The sequence below is a fragment of the Manis javanica genome, chromosome X (assembly GCF_040802235.1).
Source record: "Manis javanica isolate MJ-LG chromosome X, MJ_LKY, whole genome shotgun sequence".
NCBI classification, from domain to species: Eukaryota; Metazoa; Chordata; class Mammalia; order Pholidota; family Manidae; genus Manis; species Manis javanica.
In genome coordinates, this window is record NC_133174.1 from 84,384,204 (window position 1) to 84,403,985 (window position 19,782).

The 19,782-nt window shown below is 36.2% G+C and overlaps 1 protein-coding gene across 14 annotated transcripts in view; it reads right to left on the reverse strand.

Annotated features, from left to right (window-relative positions):
- ERVFC1 (Endogenous retrovirus group FC1 Env polyprotein) overlaps nucleotides 1-19,782 on the reverse strand; it is a 435,581-nt gene that overhangs the window by 378,338 nt on the left and 37,461 nt on the right. The window contains exon 3 of one of the 14 annotated variants that reach the window (XR_005057379.2): nucleotides 1,089-10,680. The exons of the other annotated variants lie outside the window; for them this stretch is intronic. The gene's annotated coding sequence lies outside the window, so the exon portion shown is untranslated. Of the gene's footprint in view, nucleotides 1-1,088; nucleotides 10,681-19,782 lie in introns of those variants that run through there. 14 annotated transcript variants of the gene reach the window in all.

Consider the following 19,782-nt stretch of genomic DNA (forward strand, 5'->3'; position numbering starts at 1 on the left):
TTTGAAGGGAAAACAAACTCAAAATTTAGTAAGAATACAAAAAGTGCAGGAAGGTATGCTAGAAAAATTAGAGACAATGTGGCAGATATGGAGAAGGCTTAAAGGGTAATAAAATTATACATAATTTAATATAACTATATATAATTTTATGCCAACTAATTTCAAATTTTAAATTAAATCAATTGTTTTCTAAGGAAATTTAAATTAAGTCATTCACAAATAGGTAGGCAACTTGAATATAGTAATAACTATAGCAGAAGTGGCAAAATATGAACAACCTACCTGTCAAAACTACACCATGCCTAATTACTTCACCTTTTTTACTTCATTTTCTATTTCAACAGAAAACAGTTACAAGAAAAAGGCACAGTGTTAAAAGATTAAGCAATCAGCAGAACCAGACTAAGATAAGACCCAATTTCTGAGATTATCAGGAAATTTAAAATAATTATTAATACATTAAGAGCTCTGGTGGAAAAATGCAGACAACATTAAGGAACTGGCAGGCCATATAAACAGAGAGATACAGACTCTAAAAAACAGTCGAAAGGAAATGCTAGAAATCAAAAGGTCTGTAATAGAAATAAAGAATGCCTTTAATAGGCTCATCAGTAGTCTGGTCATGACCATGGAAGTAATCAGTTCGAGTAGAGGTCTATCAACAGAAGCTTTTCAAACTGATATGCAAAGGGGAAAAAATAAATGAAAAAAAAAATACACAGAACAGAATACCCAAGCCTGTAAGACAACTAAAAGATTTAACATACATATAACTGGAATCCAAGAAGAAGAAAAGAGAATAGGGCATAAGATATTTGAATAATGGCTGAGAACTATAGAAAATTAATGACAGATATCAAACCACTAATTCATGAAATTCAGAAAACACCAAGCACAATAAACACCAAAAAATCTAGGCATATCATAGTCAAAATACAGAAAAACAAACACGAATCTTGAAAGAAGCTGTGGGGTTTGCATGAGAGGAACCAAGATAAAATTATAGTGGAATTCTTGTCTGAAATCATGCAGGCAAGAAGAAAGTGAAATAGAGTACTTAAAATGTTGAAATAAAAGACAAGTGGCAATCTGGGCAAATTATTTTCAACATACATCTCACAGTTAAACTAAAGCTTAATATCTTCAAAAATGAATCACAAATTACTACAAATTAATGAGAAAAAAACAGCTCATCAGAAAAAAAATGAACAAACTACATGGACAAGCATTCTAAGAAGAAACACACCTGGCAAACTAAACCTAAGAAAATATGCTCAAAGGAAATGCAAACTACAACAAAAAAGTATCCTATCTTTTCTCTGCATCTAATTAGCAGAAATATAACATCTACAGTTGGCCAAGTTGTACAGAAATGAATATTTTCATATACTACTGGTTGGGGCATGATCTTGGAGGGCAATCTGGTAGTACCTATTAAGGTTAAAAGTGAGCATACCCTTGTGCCCAGCAATTCCACTCTTAAGGTTTTATCTTATTTACAAATGTTTGCTCTTATATCCAAAGAGGCATTTTACAAGTGCTCACTGCAGCAATGACTATAGGAAAAAACAAGCAAACAGCAGCAACAACAAAACGTACTGTCTTTCAATTAAGTAAATTGTGACACACTGATAGTATGAATAGGCAGTAGTTAGAAAAAAGCAAGGTAGGTCTGTTTGTTTGCATAACATGGAAAAAAACTGTTAAACAATAAAACTAACTTGCAGAACACTATGTATAAAATATTCCATTTGTGAGGGACATACATACACATACAGATACCTGTATGTGTATATATATATGTATGTATGTATGTACGTGTGGGTGTTGGAGAGAAAAAAAGGGGGGGAGCATGAATAGATAGACAGAGGTATAAATTTGATTTGCATATATGTTTATGTAGGGAACCATTTGGAAGGATACACACCAAACTTAACAATGGCTACAACTTAGAACAATATGGCATTTGGGAAATAGGATCAGGTATGGGTGGGCAGGCAGTGGGGAAAGACTCAAATATTACTCTATAGACTTCTGAATATTTTACAGTGATGATAAGTTAATATAGTACTTGTCTAACAAATTTTTAAGTTAAAATAATAAAATGGACATGGCTTGTCTTACAATTTGGAATGGAATCAAAGTGCAACAAATGCCATGGGGCTTTAATAGTGTAAAATGGCTATCAATAAAAGTGTTTTAGATGTGATTTAAAATTAAATCTGGATGATCAGTCATGTCTTCTCCCATAGCAATGAAAGCAACAAGATTACATTTTTAAAACTGGGCTCTCCTTTCCTGTCATGATTCTCTAAATTTGACAGTCATCTCCTTTCAGCCATCACCACCGTTAATGACCAGACCAATACTCTTGTCAGTGAAACCAATTAATCTTAGCTCACATAACATGACTTTCCTTAACAGATTCTTCCTGCATTTGGAACTAATATGCAGTGCTTTGTCTATAACCAACCAATCTTTCAACGTGAAATCATCCTCTTATTAGTTTCTTGTCTCAGCATTAAACAGTTTAATAAAAGACTAAGTCACATAAGACCAACTTTACTACCCAAACTTTTAGGCGGACCTAAGTTTACTTAAGCAAATCTCAAAAGGAAATAAGTTTCTCTTCCTTTTTAATTTGTCTGTTCCTACTCTCTGCCAGGACCTGAGTGAGTTGCTGCTAGAAATAGAAATATGAGCAAGATGCAGTCCTTAAATATTCTCTTGGGTGAGGTGTACAAGGCTCCTTATTAAAAAAGTAAAACATGATTACTGTCTAATTTTTTTGAAACATGTAAAAAGCATTTTAAAAATTAAATCACTCAATATCACACTATCCACATATAATCTCCTATAACATTCTGATGTATTGCCTGGTCTTCTTTACACAGTTAAGATACTATCAATATAATTCTGCATATAGCTTTTTTGTTGTTTAACATTATAAGCAATTCTGTTATTATAATACTTAACAATCATAATTTTATAACTGCATGGTAGTCCACTAAAATACTGCAAGCAGCTAGCAACAGAGGAAGGCTTTCTGGGAATACTAACATTTCAGCTGAATCAAATTGGAGTGTGTTAATGCAGTGGGACAGGTAGCAGGACTCGAGGAAAGGGGAAAGCATCTGAAAAGTATTCCAGAGCTACTGGAGTCAAGAAAAACAGCACCTTCTCTAAAATCAAAAGTAGTTCAGAACTACCGGAGTACAGAGGTCAGGAGGGAGTGACAGGAAATACCACCACAGAGATGGACAAGGACTAGGTCATTGAAGGAAAAATGTAATCCATACTATGCAACCATGTGCTAAGCACTAGGCACAATTTTATACCTGCTGTGAAGGCCTTTACGTTCTCTGCTAAAAGTTTGAAATTTACCACTGAGGCAATGGGAGCCATGGGGATGGAGTGGCCTATGGAAGATTTTAATAAGCTGGGAAGTTACATGACTAACTTGGTAATTTAGAAAAATTGCCCAAGAATTATGTTTATGAAGACATTTTAAAATATAATATTAAGAGAAATAAGCAAGACAGTACTGTAACAAGTTGGAGTCTTTTATTCCCAAGACTTAGGTGGTGTGCTAGGTGAACTACTCATTTGTAGAAAAATACAAAAACAACGCAAGAGCGAGTGCTCTGTGGAGAACATTTGGGCAAAGGGCCATTTGTGGGCTGTTTGGTACCAAAGAGGAAGAAGGGAAGGGAAAGCAGTGAGAAGAAAGAGCTCTAAAGACGACTTTCAGATGTAGTGTTATGGACTGGACTCTAACACTCTTATGGCATTCCTTGAAGAAAACCTACAAATATCTACTTTTAGAGTGGACTAAAGTTCATTTGAATTCACTAGAACTTCAAGGCAAAAGCAAGCAAGCCAGCTTCAGGATTACTAAAATAGTATGCAAACAGCATGATTAAAAATTATGTAAAAACATACAGTGACAAAAAATTATTTTTTAAATAAAACAAGAAAAAGAAACAATGGTTATCTCTGGCTGATGGGAGTATTTAAATTTTTCTCCTTTATATATATCTGCATTTTCCTGTTTTTTATAATGAACAAATATTTTTGAAACATGAACATATATTCTCTTTGATGAAGGGTCTAGACTTGGGAGTCATTAGCATTTAAGTTATAGATTAAGCAAGGTGTATGGATGAGCTAATAACAATCTTGAGAAATATTAATATTTAGGTGGATAGAAAGCAAACCACAGAAAAATTCTGCTAATAAGCAGCCAGAGAGGTAGGAGTAGGAGTAGTGATTCTTCTCATCTAAAACAAGGGAAGACAAGAATTTCAAGAAAAGAAGGATTAAGGTTTCAATTTCCATAAATCAGCACTCAACTAAAACATCTAAGGAAATTGCCTATGAGATTTGGTGCTTCTGGGGTCATTGGTGATATTCCCAAAAGTAGGTTTGGTAAATTAATGGTAGAAGAGGCCAGGCTGCCATGGATTAAAGAGTTAATGGAAAGGAAGATGAAAATAGTGGAAGCTTCCTTTTTCAGGAAATGTGGCTGTGTTTTGACTAGAGAAAAGTTGTCACTTGTCAGCTATTTAGTCTACCTCCATGGAAAGCAATCAGTATAAACTTCCCTCTTTCTCCTTTAAGTTTACAATTAACTTTAAGAATTGAAATAAAGTTTTGCTCAGTGTGAAGATTATTATAAGGATTCTAAGGATGAACTAAATAAAACATGATAGGGCCTCAAACAGAGCCTGGCACATAGGAGAAACCCAATCAATGTTAGTTTTCAGTAAAAATTGCATGAAAACAGTAACAGAGGTCATGTTTGAAAAATGTTAGGGAGGTGTTTTTCTTTTCTGTAATGTCCTGTTATTCCAAACTTTGTTAATTTTATATTTTGATGTTTCCATTCCTCAGAAGTGTTATCATAAAAAATCAGAGTGAAATCTCACTTTACAGCATGAAATCAATTATGAAATCAATGCACAATTTAAATCATTAAGTATTGGAAAATGATAACCTATATTCAAGGTCAAACATTAATACAACAGGTTTCTGTACTGAAGTACATACAAAAATATACCTAGCATGTAGTATCATGTCTGATACATAAAAAGTGATTAATACAGAAATGAACAAGTGAAAAAACTGTGGTGAATGAGACAGTGGGAGATTGAATGAATAATTCATGAATTTGCATAAAAGCGTTACCCAGGAGTCTGTTCCAATCCTGACATTCAATAAATCATTCAATCTCTCTCAACTTTTAATATCTCATTTATGAAATGGGGAAAATAAATATCTTACATACCTCCCAAGGCAGTTTTAAGGGGAAATTAATAATTTAAGAAGCACTTACTCCATGCCTAGGGTAGACCCTGTGACTTGAACCCCAGCCAATGATCTGGAGCAGACGAGTACATAATCAAGTCAAGACCCACCAGAAAAAGCTGCAAAAGTAACCCTTATTCCCTATGCCTCACGGGTGCACAGAAGACAGGAACTTCCCCCTCTGTTCCCCAGAGGGAAACATGAAAAGGACACTCTTCCCTCACTCCTCCTCAGAGAGGTGGAATGACTTTCTCGATTGTTGAGTTGGAAACAAGGAACTGAGCATCCCTGGCTCAATGCTTTCTGAGATCTGGTTTTCTGTGCAGGTACTCTCTTATATATATTATTAACACCTTCAATTGTCCTGCTACACTGATAAGTTTATCTTCCCCAAGAGTAAAATATTAAGAAGTCCATTGTGGTTGCATATATGAGCCATGCCCTGTCTTCCAGTGTTTGTCATGAATAAAGTAGACACTTTGTTCTCCATCTCTCTCATTTGTCCCTAAGCTCAAGTGCAGAAGACAGGAAGACTTATTTCTTCCTCTCAAAATCCCCAAAGGATTCATTCCCAGTCATCCTACACAAAGCTAGTCATTTCGGAAAATGTAGCAGAAACTTATTTCACTTTTTTCCCTTTCTGAGAACCCAACTCAACCCAGGTGCCATCTTGCCAAGACTCAGGGGAGTAACAGGGAGTCAGGCTTATCAACATCTGAGAGCGAGTCTTTTTTTTTTTTTTTTTTCCCAAACCTTCTCCACTTCCATCTTCTCTCCTGTGCTTATTAAATTCTGGTTACCAAACATCCTACCTTAGTTTACTATTAACTTCATTTTTCCTCATTACCATCTCATGGATAACTAGTAGGGGTCTCCAATATATGGTGGAGTAAGCTCTGTACAAGCAGCTCTTTTGTAATATTTGGGTGATAAATCTTATTTAAAAATTCAATCAAACCTTTTATTAAATGAATATTTATCAGATATTACCATCTGTGTCTATTATTGGGAGATCTGTTCATTTCATGTTTACTCACAGTCCCCTGTATCCTCCCTGCACTACTTAAACATTTAATGGGCAGAGATACACATTTTTACTTTAAGTCAGATATATATTTAATAGAATAATGGAATACCAGGCCACTATTAAGTGATTGGATTAATACTGGATCTCATTACCAACATTTTATAAATAAGGAAGCGGAGGTTAAGAAAATCCCATGGTCATACAGCTTGAAAGTGGCAGAGCACAGAATTGAATTCAGGTCTGGCTGACTCTTGAGCTCATGTATTTAATGACTGCTATGGTTTTAGGTTGGGAAATGGCTTTGGAGACCTTTTTTTGTTCTAAGCTGTATACTATAAGCATTTTCCCTATTTAATGGAAATTTTCAAACATACAAAAAGTTGAATTTTACAGTGAATACTGACTTAGCCACCACCTAGATTCAACAATTAACATTCTACTATACTTGCTTTAACACATATCTGTCAACCAACCAATCCTTCTATCCATCATGCCATTTTTATGTATTTCAAAGTTGCAGATAACAGTACATTGTCCCCCAAATACTCTGCCATATCAACTAGAGTTCAATATTTGTCTATAATTTTTTCTTTTGAGTTAAATTTTACATATAATGAAATCTTAAGTGTGTTATTCCATAATCCCATCAAAAAAAGCATACACCTGAGCAATCCAAAATCCTCTCACCATGCAGAACATCACTTTAACTCTAGAAAATTCATTCATATCTGTTCCCAATATTATTTCCACTTCCAACCCTCAGAACCAACTCTTGCTTCTGGCTTATTTCCATCATGGATTAGTTTTGCTTTTACTATGACTTCAAATCAATGGATTGATGCAGTATGTACTTTTTTGTGTAAGGCTTCTTTCACTCAGCATGCTGTTTCTATGACTCATCCATCCATATTTTGTTATGTACTTCATGCCTTTTTACTGCTGAGAAGTATTTCATTGTATGAACGTACCACCATTTGTTTATCTATCATCCAACTGAGGGATATCTAGCCTGTTTCCACATTTTAGCTATTATGAATAAAGCCACTGACAATCACTATTCTACTCTCTTCTAGGAGTCTATTTCACACAGTTGATATATGTGGAAACATGCAGTATTTTCCTCTGACTGGCTTAGTTTACTTAGCATGTCCTCAAGATTCATCCATGTTGTTGCATGTCCCAAGATTTCCTTGCTTTTTCATTGTACATATATACCACATCTCATTCTATTTATGTGTTGAAAGACATTCATGTTTTCACATCTTAGCTATTGTGAACAGTGGTGTTCTGGAGTTCATGGGAGGGTAAATCTCTTTTTGAGATCCTGATTTCAATTCTTTTGGATAAATATGTGGAACTGGGATTGCTGCATCATTAATCCAATCCATCATAAAAACATTATTTTTAATGTTTCAAAGAACATCCATACTATTTTCCATAACAGCTGCACCATTTTGCATTCCCATCTACAGTGCACAAGGGTTCCATATTCTGTACATCCCTGCCAAGACCTGTGACATTTTCCAATCCTTAAGAGTGGGCACTATAGATTTATTATGATAAAGTTTCTATTTTTAAGATTGAAATTTACCTCTAAAACTTTTAGTCTACCTATTTTGTAGATAACAGCATTGATGGATATTTAATGAAATATAAATGCATGCATAAAATGTACAGAATCACAAATCTTATTCCTGTAATTTACATAAACATAGAAGATTGCCAGATTTGTGTTAAAGTCTATCTACAATTCACTGTATGCTTAAAACCAGTTTGGATAAGTTTTCATTTTTTTATTCACCAAACTAAACTTTTGCATTCTGGTTTTACTCTAGTAGAAAGAGTACAGAAGATTATCATCAACAATAATAACAAATTTACACTACCTGAGGATTAAACTGAATCAACTACTTTCAAGTTTCAACTTCCAGCCTCTGTGATATTTTCTCACTAAGCAACCACTAGAACCTTCATCTGCAATGGTGAACCACTACGTAATTGAACTACCTCATATCCTCCTCTCCTTCAAAGAAGTATAATATTCTGGCAATTATGTTCAATGTACACATTCAGAGGGGAACTGTAATTAGGTTATAGAAATCTCAGAAATCATTTCCCCACAGGTATTCTCCACAGAAAATCCATAGTTATTTCTTATTTTCAGCATAAGTAGGTCAAAGCAGACTAGTTTATAAGTAGAATAAAGCTAGCATAAAATAGACATTAAAAAATCTGTATCTAGATATTTAGAGATTCATTTAGGTTAAATCTTGTGGCAACACACTATAACAGAACATTGCTGTACTTATATTGACTAAAATAAGTAAGTCCTTGGCTAGGACTTCAATTTTTTTTTGTCATACCAACATTTTTGCTGCAACAACTATCAACAGAATTATTCAAGATATGAAACAAACCTGGAATTTGTAATATCTATGTATTTCATCTACCCCAGAGGTAAATCAGCTGATAGCACTGACTTTGGGGAAAGTCAGCTGTAAGACTTTGGCAACACTGCTCTGGTGAACAATTGAGCTGGTCAATGAGACAGAGAAGCAACTACTTCAGTGCAAAACATTCTGGCCATACTAGAACTGGGATATTGCTTTTCTTAAGACAAATAATGTAGACTAGATAAAGCAGGACAAAATATGTCTTATTAGCTTATGCAGGCTTTCTGAAGCATCTTGCACTACTCTTTAATGTACTCTTAGAGGAAGAGTCTCTTTAGTCCGTACAGAACCCAGCACAGAATTCTAAGTGATTTAATGAATAAGATTCTCAAATTCTATCTTGGCTCATATGTGTTCCCATGCTCACCATGTGTACACCCTAATTATGGCCCCATCCAATTGTACTGTATTTGTTTGCTTGTCTTCCCATCCTACTACAGGACTTAGAACAAAGGCAGGATCTTTTTGTACTTTTTATCCTCAAAGTTTAGCTCCATTCATGGTATTGGAGAAGTGCTCCACAAAGGTTTTCCATATAAATAATGAATGAACAGAACTCACTCCTTCCTCGGAAATGCACTTATATTGTGCCCCAAGAAACGTGGAATTTATCTATAAACTATATTTACACATATTTTAATACTGAATTTGTTGTACATCAATTCATTAAAATAACAAACAGTAAAAAACAGTAATAACAATATACGATAAAGTGTATCCACAAACAGTAAGCCTCCCTTTCCTCAATCAAGTAATTGGTCTTAATAGTTTCTTGTGTATCCTTCAGACATTTTTGCATTGCTATTTAACCTTTCATGAATATATGATTTGTTTCCTGCCTCCCTAATTAGATGCTGAGCTTATTAACTACAGAAAGTGCAGCATATACTCTTCCATATTCCCATAATGTCTAACTCTGTGCTGGACACCTAGTAAGTAAGCAATAAAAACAGCTGCAGCTGTGACGGTCCTATTGACTCTGTTAAAAAAAAAAGAAAAGAAGATAAACTGAAAGTCATGCAGAATATTATGCCAAACCAGGTAACATTTAAGGCTGAAGAGTAAAAGTCTTAGTAACATTGGTTAATAATCCCAGAGTCACAGTACTAAATTGAGTCCTTTTTTTCCTCAATTTACGTAGAGAGGCACTCATTCATTTAACAAATTTGTGTAGAGTAAATTGGCTATATTCTGAGGGATATACAGAAGCACAACATTACAAAGCAAGCATTATTATTACCTTCACTTTATAGACAAAGAAGCTGAGATTTCTTAGTAAAAGATAAGTATTTGCCCAAGATTGTATAATTTGTAGATGGCTGAACTGGAATTCAAATTCAGGCAGTAGGTCTCTAGAGTCTATGTACCTTGAAGGAAAGGAATGGACTTGAGAGTTAATATAAAGGAAATACTAGAACAGGTTTAGCAATTGATTCAGCTGGGGTGTATGTGAAATATGCAGGAAAAACAATCATGATATTTCAAGCCTAGATTTCTCAAGAAATAATCTGAGACAATTTCAGATCAGTATTCAAAAATACACATCTATACTGTATGTCCACCCCATGCAAATATGAAGTGTCATTAGCGATGACTTAACGTTGTGAAACATAATAATCACTCAGCAATTGGTATTACTTTATTTCTTTGTACCATTCTACTATTCATACAAATTTATTGGGAGTTCTTACATCAACAATGGATGACTAGAATAGTATTGGCTAAAGTACATCTTCTTTAACAGACTCACTTGAAGCAGATTAATAAGTGATGGTTCCCTGCACTTAGAAGTTAATGTCTTGCCAAGCTCATACAATCACGAAAGGATCAAATGTTTGTCAGTCAAGTATTCTTTCCTGTAGATTTTCCAGGAATTCAAATCCATATTAACTGCTGGAGAAGACAAAAAGAACAGAAACCACAGCTGGAGTATGGAGAAGAATTTTTTTGTACCAATATACTTTCTGGATCAGAGTAAGTACCCTCTATTTCCTCCTGATATTTAGGGAGCCATTCTCTCTTGTTGAAGGATACCCAATACTTCTTATAAAAATGCATATGCAGATCTAAGGGTCAACAAGATTGAAAGAAATGATACCACGGTGAGATTACAAGAATACTGTGACTTCCAGAGAGACTGAACAATATGGTATACCATACCAGGATGCCTATGTGTGTTCTCACAAATGTACTTGGCTACATTTGTCATGTCAAAGAAGCTAGAGCCATATCACTCAATTGGATAATATTACTGCCTGGAACACTCTTCCCCTATGCACCAGGAATCTCCATAAATGTTTCTCTATATATATATCAAAGCTTTCTCTTTACAAAAAGCCTGTCACTGGCAGAAAACCTGTGAAAGAAGGGAAAAAAAGCCAAAGCAACATTTGATGGGACTTGTTTCTCTGACATACTTCTAATCTAGATTTCTTCAATTTGCATACAAATCTCTATGCATATTTGAACTATGGAGACCGAAACAGACCAAGTCACAGCTTTGAAGAAAAGTATCTTTTCCTCCCAGTATATTCCATAAAATTGAACACTTCTGTGAAATAAAATATACTCACCATGGAAGTATTAAAGGACTTAGATATGTTATTGTTACTATTATTAAACTATGCCTGCACAGCAATATACACTGGATAACAGGATAAGAGTATAGGCATACCTCATTTTATTATGCTTGACTTTACTGTGTTTCACACGTATTACAGTTTTTTACAAATTGAAGGTTTATGACAATCCAGTATTGAGCAAGTCTATCAGCACTATTTTTTCAACGTTTGTTCACTTCGTGACTCTGTGCCACATTTTGGTAAATCTTGCAATATTTCAAACTTTTTATTATGATTACATTTGTTATGGTGCTCTGTGATCAGTGATTCTTTGATATTATTGTAATTGTTTTGGGATGCCATGAACCACACCCATATAAGATGGCAAACTTAAATGATAAATTGCATGTGTTTAAGACTGCTCCACTAACCAGTCATTCCCCCATCTCTCTCCCTCTCCTTGCACCCCCACTCCAAAACACAACAATATTGGAATTAGGCTAATTAATAACCCTTCAATGGCCTCCAAGTGTTCAAGTGTATGAATCACATACTCTGAATTTAAATCAAAAGCTAGAAAGGATTAGGCATAGTGATGAAGGCATATAGAAAGCCATGACAGGCTGAAAACTAGACCTCTTGTGCCAGTTAGCCAAGTTATAAATGAAAAGGAAAAAATCCTTAGTCCAAGGAGTAGAGGAACTAGTTCCACCTACCAGGACACTCACAGCAGCTACAGCCATGCTGGGGGCAAGCCCTGCCCATCAGTGCTCCGGCAATAGCTGTGGACTGACACTAGAGAAAGGCAGGCTGAGGCATGCCCACTATCATGCCCACAGTAAGTGCGGCTGGGCCTCTCAACCAGCCACTCCAGGAAAGAGCCCTGTCCACCACTGTACCCACAGTAGTCACAGCCACTTACTGCTGACAGCCAGTCTTAGGACCAGCCCTATCCATTGACATGCCCACAGCAGTCATAGACCAGACACAACAGGGAGGTGCATTCAGCCCATACACAACACCCCTGGAGCACCTGGTTTTGGTAACCTAGAGGGATTGTGTTATGAAGCACCACAGGACACCATAAAGCCACCACTTTCAAAATGAGGAGATGCAGCTGACCTACCTAATACACAGAAATAAACAGAGAGTCAGATAAAATAAGGAGACAGAGGACTATGTTACAAATGAAAGAAGAAGAACTAAATGAACCAAAATCTCAGAAAAAAACTAAAAGAACCAAAACCTCAGAAAAAGAACTAAATGAAATGGAGGAGTTAGGCAATCTACCTAATAAAAAAGTAAAAAATACTTTTGACTTTTGAGAAGAGTGGATGAACTCAGAACAGACTTCAATAAAGAGAGAGAAAATACATAAAAGAACCAGTCATAGCAGAAGAATACAATAACTGAAATGAAAAATACACTAGAGGGAATCAACAGCAGATTAGAGGATGCAGCAGAACAGATCAGCAATCTGGAAGACAAGGTAATGGAAACAAACAATTAGAACAAAAAGAAAAAGAAATTAATGATGAGAGGTCAAGCAACCTATAGGACAAATCAAGCAAAATAACATTTACATTATATAAGGGTCTCAGAGGAAAAGACAGAGAGAGATGGGAGCAGAAAAATTATTTGAAGAAATAATAGCTGAAAACTTACCCAACCTGGGAAGAAAACAGATATCCAGGTACAGGATACATAGAGTGTCCCAAAAAAGATGAACCCAGAGAGAGTCACACCAAGACACAATAATTATAATGGAAAAAATTAAAGATAAAAAGAGAACCTTAAAAACAGCAAAAGAAAAGACAACAGAGATACACAAGAGAAATCCCATAAGGCTCAGCAGAAACTTTGCAAGCCAGAAGGGAGTGGCATGATATACTCAAAGTGTTGAAGGAAAGAACCTACAAACAAGAATTTCTACCCAGTAAGATTATCATTCAGAAATTGAAGGAGAGATAGACTTTCTCAGACCAACAAAAATTAAAGCAGTTCATCTCCACTAAACCAGCATTATAATAAATGTTAAAGGGACTTCTTTAAGTGAAAAAGGCTGTAAGTGGAAATAAGAATATTATGAAAGGAAAAAATTTCACTGGTGAAAGTAAACATACAGTAAAGGTAGTAGATTAATCACTTGTAAAGCTAGTTTGAAGGTTAAAAAGCAAAAATACTAAAACAATTACATATACAAAAATTAGTCAAGGATACTCAAAATAAAACCATGCAAACTATGACTTCATATACAAAAAATGTAGAAGGTGGAGTAAAAATGTAATGCTTTTAGAATGTTTCAAATTTAAACAATCATCAGTTTAATATAGACTGGTACATACATAGAATGTTATACATAAACCTCATATTAAACACAAACCAATATACTATACTAGATATACAAAAATAAAGGAATCCAAGCATATAACCAAAGAATGTCATCAAATAACCAGGGAAGAACCAAGAGAAGAAAAAAACAGAACTACAAAAACAACCAAAAAAACAATTAACAAGATGGCAATGAGTAATACCTACTAATAATTATTTTAAACACAAATAGACTAAATGCCCCAAACATAAGATACACAGTGACTGAATGGATTAAAAAACAAGATCCACCTATATACTGTCTAAAAGAGATTCACTTCAGACCTAAAGACACACATAGACTGTGAAGGGATGTAAAATGGTATTTCATGCAAAAAGAAGGGAAAAAAGCTGGGTAGCAATGCTTATATGAGACAAGATTGAATTTAAGACTGTAACAATAAAGATACAACATAACAAAAAAGTGATCAATTAAAAAAAGAGGATGTAACAATTGTGAATATTTATGCACCCAACAGAGGTGTACCTAAGTATATAAAGCAAATATTAACAGATGAATAAAGGAAGAAATTCACAGTAATACAGTAATATTAGGGGAATTTAACGTCCCATTTACAGCAATGGGTAGATCATCTAGAAAGAAAATCAGTAAGGAAACAGTAGCTTTGAATGACACATTATACCAGATGGACTAAGATTTATACATTCCATCCCAAAACAGCAGAATACATATTCTTTTCAAGTGTACATGCAACATTCTCCAAAACATGTCACTTTTTAGGCCACAAAGAAGTACCAATAAAGTTAAGGAGACTGAAATCATATCATACATTTATCATATATCTTTTCCAAATACAACAATATAAAAGTATAAATCATATAGAAAACTATAAGAAATCTATAGAGAATTTTGGGAAGACGGCGGCATGAGTAGGGCAGCAGAAATCTCCTCCCAAAACCATATATATTTTTGAAAATACAACAAATAAAACTACGCCTAACAGAGAGACCATAGGATACAGTACAACAGCCAGGCTACATCTACATATCTACATCTGCCAGAACACAGCTTCTCATGGAGGGGGTAAGATACAAGCTGCAACGCAGCAGGACCCAAGCACTCCCCCCACCCCAGGTCACAGGCGGGAGGAATGGAGTTGGAGCGGGAAGGGAGTGGAAGCCCAGGACTGCTAAATAACCAGCGCTACTAATCCGCACCATGAGCACAGATACATATTGCATGGTATGCTGGATATAAGGGAAACAGAAGAGTAAAATCTGCAAGCAGGTCCCCATAGCCGGCTCCCCTGAGACAAAAGAAAAGTGAGCACTTTTTGAAAGTCTTAAAGGGACAGGGGCTTCACTGCTGGATGGAAGCATCCCAGCACAGTCAGCCCAGCAGCTGGGAATCCCGGGGAACTTCAGGCAACCTAATCAACTGGGGGGCAATGCAGCTCTGAAGACACTCACGGCGAAAAACAGCCTGCAGTTGATTCCCCCTGCCGTGCAGCCCTGGCAGAGCAGGCTGGGAGCGGCTGTACCCAGAGAACCTGCCCAGAGCCTCCTCCCAGCGTGCAGCCACCAGGGCCAGATCCAAAAGCCACCGCCGGTGAGCAGCTGCCCTGCACAGGCAGAGGAAGCCGGGGTAGGGTGAAAAGGGGTGCCGTTCTCACAGGAGAGGACACCGGGTGCGTCTGTCTCTACCCACAGGGCTCTGGGCTGCCCCGCTTGCCATAGGTCAGGGAATTAACCCGGAGAGTGTCCTCAGTGTGCGGGTAACAGGCACAGGCAGCAGAGAAGGGCAAGGTGACCAGCAAGAAAGAAGGGACATTATTCTCCCAGCTAACACACATGCTACCTGCCTAGGACTACCTCTATCACCATGAAAAGGCAGAAGAATTTGGTGCAGTCCAGAATCATCCAGACAACCCCTGAGAGAGGGCCTGGGGAGATAGATTTAACCAATCGTCCTGAAAAACAATTCAAAATAAAGGTCATAACCATGCTGAAAGACCTGAAGAGAAATATCCAAGAACTAAAAGATCAAGTTTGGAGAGAGAATACAGAAATAAAACTGTCTCTGGAAGGACTTAAGAGCAGACTGGATGAGAGGCAAGAGGCTGTTAATGGAACAGAAATCAGAGAACAGGAATAAAGAGAAGCTGAGGCAGAGAGAGATAAAAGGATCTCCAGGAATAAACAAAGTTAAGAGAACTGTGTGACCAATCCAAACGGAATAATATTCGCATTATAGGAGCACCAGAAGAACAAGAAGAAGAGAGAGAGAAAGGGATAGAAGTGTCTTTGAAGAAATAATTGCTGAAAACTTCCCCAAACAGGGGAAGGAAATGGTCTCTCAGACCATGGAAGCCCACAAATCTCCCAACACAAGGGACCTAAGGAGGACAACACCAAGACACATAATAATTAAAATGGCAAAGATCAAGGACAAAGACAGAGTATTAAAGGCAGCCAGAGAGAGAAAAAAGGTTACCTAAAAAGGAAAATCCACCAGGATATCATCAGACATCTCAACAGAAACCTTACAAGCCAGAAGACAATGGTATGATATATTTGATGTAATGAAACAGAAGGGCCGTGAACCAAGAAAACTGTATACAGCACAAATATCATTTAAATATGAAGGAGGGATTAAACAGTTTCCAGACAAACAAAAGTTGAGGGAATTTGCATCCCACAAACCACCTCTACAGGATATTTTAGAGGGGATGCCCTAGATGGGAGCACTCCTAAGGCTAAACAGATGTCACCAGAGAAAATAAAATCACAGCAAAGAAAGCAGACCAAGCAAATACTAAGTAAGGCAAAAAATAAATCAACTACTCACAAAAGCAGAGGAAACACAAAAAAGTACTGAATAAAAAACCTAACATATAAAGAATGGAAGAGGGGGAATAAGAAGGGAGAGAAATAAAGAATCATAAAACTGTGTTTATAATAGCTTAATAAGCGAGTTACGTTAGACAGTTAGATAGTAAAGAAGCTACCCTTGAACCTTTGGTAATCATGAATCTAAAGCCTGCAATGGCAATAAGTACATATCTTTCAATAATCACCCTAAATATAAAGGGACTGAATGCACCAATCAAAAGACACAGAGTAATAGAATGGATAAAAAAGCATAACTCATCTATATGCTGCTTAAAAGAGACCCACCTCAAACCCAAAGACACACACAGACTAAAAGTCAAGGGATGGAAAAAGATATTTCATGCAAATAATAGGGAGAAAAAAGAAGGTGTTGCAGTACTTGTATCAGACAAAATAGACATCAAAACAAAGAAAGTAACAAGAGATAAAGGACATTACATAATGGAAAAGGGGTCAGTCCAACAAGAGGATATAACCATTGTAAATATATATACACCAAATACAGGAGCACCAACATATGTGAAACAAACACTAACAGAATTAAAGGAGGAAAGAGAATGCAATGCATTCATTCTAGGAGACATCAACACACCACTCATTGCAAAGGACAGATCCACGAGACAAAAAATAAGTAAGGACACAGAGGCCCTGAACAACACACAAGAACAGATGGACATAATAAACATCTACAGAACTCTACAACCAAAAGCACCAGGATACATTCTTCTCAAGTGCACATGGAACATTTACCAGAATAGACCACATACTGGGCCACAAAAAGAGCCCCAGTAAATTCCAAAAGATTAAAATTCTACCAACCAACTTTGCAGATTACAAAGGTATAAAACTACAAATGTGCAAAGAAAACAAAAAGACTCACAAACACATGGAGGCTTAACAACATGCTCCTAAATAATCAATGAATCAATGACCAAATTAAAATACAGATCAAGCAATATATGGAGACAAATGACAACAAAAGCACAAAGCCCCAACTTCTGTGGGATGCAGCAAAGGCACTTCAAGAGGAAAGTATACAGCAATCCAGGCCTATGTAAAGAAGGAAGAACGATCCCACATGAATAGTCTAAAGTCACAATTATTGAGATTGGAAAAAGAAGAACAAATGAGGCCCAAAGTCAGCAGAAGGAGGGACATAATAAAGATCAGAGAAGAAATAAATAAAATTGAGGAGAATAAAACAATAGAAAAAAAATCAATGAAACCAAGAGCTGGTTCCTTGAGAAAATAAACAAAATAGATAAGCTCCCAGCCAGACTTATTAAGAGAAAAAGAGAATCTACACACATAAACAGAATCAGAAATGAGAAAGGAAAAATCACGATGGACCCCACAGCAATACAAAGAATTATCAGAGAATACTATGAGAATCTATATGCTAAGAAACTGGAAAATCTAGAAGAAATGGACAACTTCCAAGAAAAATACAACCTTCCAAGACTGACCAAGGAAGAAACAAAACATCTAAACAGACCAATTACCAGCAAAGAAATTGAAGAGGTAATAAAAAAACTACTAAGAACAAAACCCCCGGGCCAGACGGATTTACCACTGAATTTTATCAGACATATAGAGAAGACATAATAGCCATTCTCCTTAAAGTTTTCCAAAAAATAGAAGAGGAGGGAATACTTCCAAATTCATTCTATGAAGCCAGCATCACTCTAAAACCAAAACCAGGCAAAGACCCCAGAAAAAAAGAAAATGACAGACCAATAACCCTGATGAACATAGATACAAAAACACTCAACAAAATATTAGCAAAACGAATTCAAAAATACATCAAGAAGATCATACAGCATGATCAAGTGGAATTCATCTCAGGGATGCAAGGATAGTACAACATTTGAAAATCCATCGACATCATCCACCACATCAATAAAAAGAAGTACAAAAACCACATGATCATCTCCATAGATGCTGAAAAAGCATTCGACAAAATTCAACATCCATTCATGATAAAAACGCCCAACAAAATGGGCATAGAGGACAAGTACCTCAACATAATAAAGGCCATATACAACAAACCCAGAACCAACATTATATTTAACAGTGAGAAGCTGAAAGCCTTTCCTCTAAGATTGGGAAGAAGATACAGCTGCCCACTCTCCACACTGCTATTCAACATAGTACTGGAGGTCCTGGGCACGGCAATCAGACCAAAGAAAGAAAAACAAGGCATCCAGATTGGTAAGGAAGAAGTCAAACTGTCACTATTTGCAGATGACATGATATTGTACATAAAAAACCCTAAAGACTCCACTCCAAAATTACTATGACAAATATCTGAATTCAACAAAGTTGCAGGATATAAAATTAATACACAGAAATCTGTTGCTGTCCCATACACTAACAGTGAACTAGCAGAAAGAGAAATCAGGAAAACAATTCCATTCACAAGTGCATCAAAAAGAATAAAATACCTAGGAATAAACCTAACCAAGGATGTGAAAGACCTATACCCTGAAAACTACAAGACACTCTTAAGAGAAATTAAAAAGGACACTAACAAATGGAAACTCATACCATGCTCTTGGCTAGGAAGAATTAATATTGTCAAAATGGCCATCCTGCCTAAAGCAATCTGCAGATTCAATGCAATCCCTATCAAAATACCAACAGCATTCTTCAATGAACTGGAACAAACAGTTTTAAAATTCATATGGAACCACAAGAGACTCCAAATAGACAAAGCAATCCTGAGAAGGAAGAAAAAAGTCGGGGGATCTCACTTTCCAACTTCAAACTCTACTACAAAGCCACAGTAATCAAGACAATTTGGTACTGGCACAAGAACAGAGCCACAGACCAGTGAAACAGGATAAAGAGTCCAGATATTAACGCAAACATATATGGTGAATTAATATACGATAAAGGAGCCATGGACATACAATGGGGAAATGACATCCTCTTCAACAGCTGGTGTTGGCAAAACTGGACAGCTACATGTAAGAGAATGAAACTGGATCACTGTCTAACCCCATACACAAAAGTAAATTCGAAATGGATCAAAGACCTGAATGTAAGTCATGAAACCATAAAACTCTTAGAAAAAAACATAAGACAAAAATCTCTTGGACATAAACATGAACAAATGCTTCATGAACATATCTCCCCGAGCAAGGGAAAGAAAAGCAAAAATGAACAAGTGGGACTATATCAAGCTGAAAAGCTTCTGCACAGCAAAAGA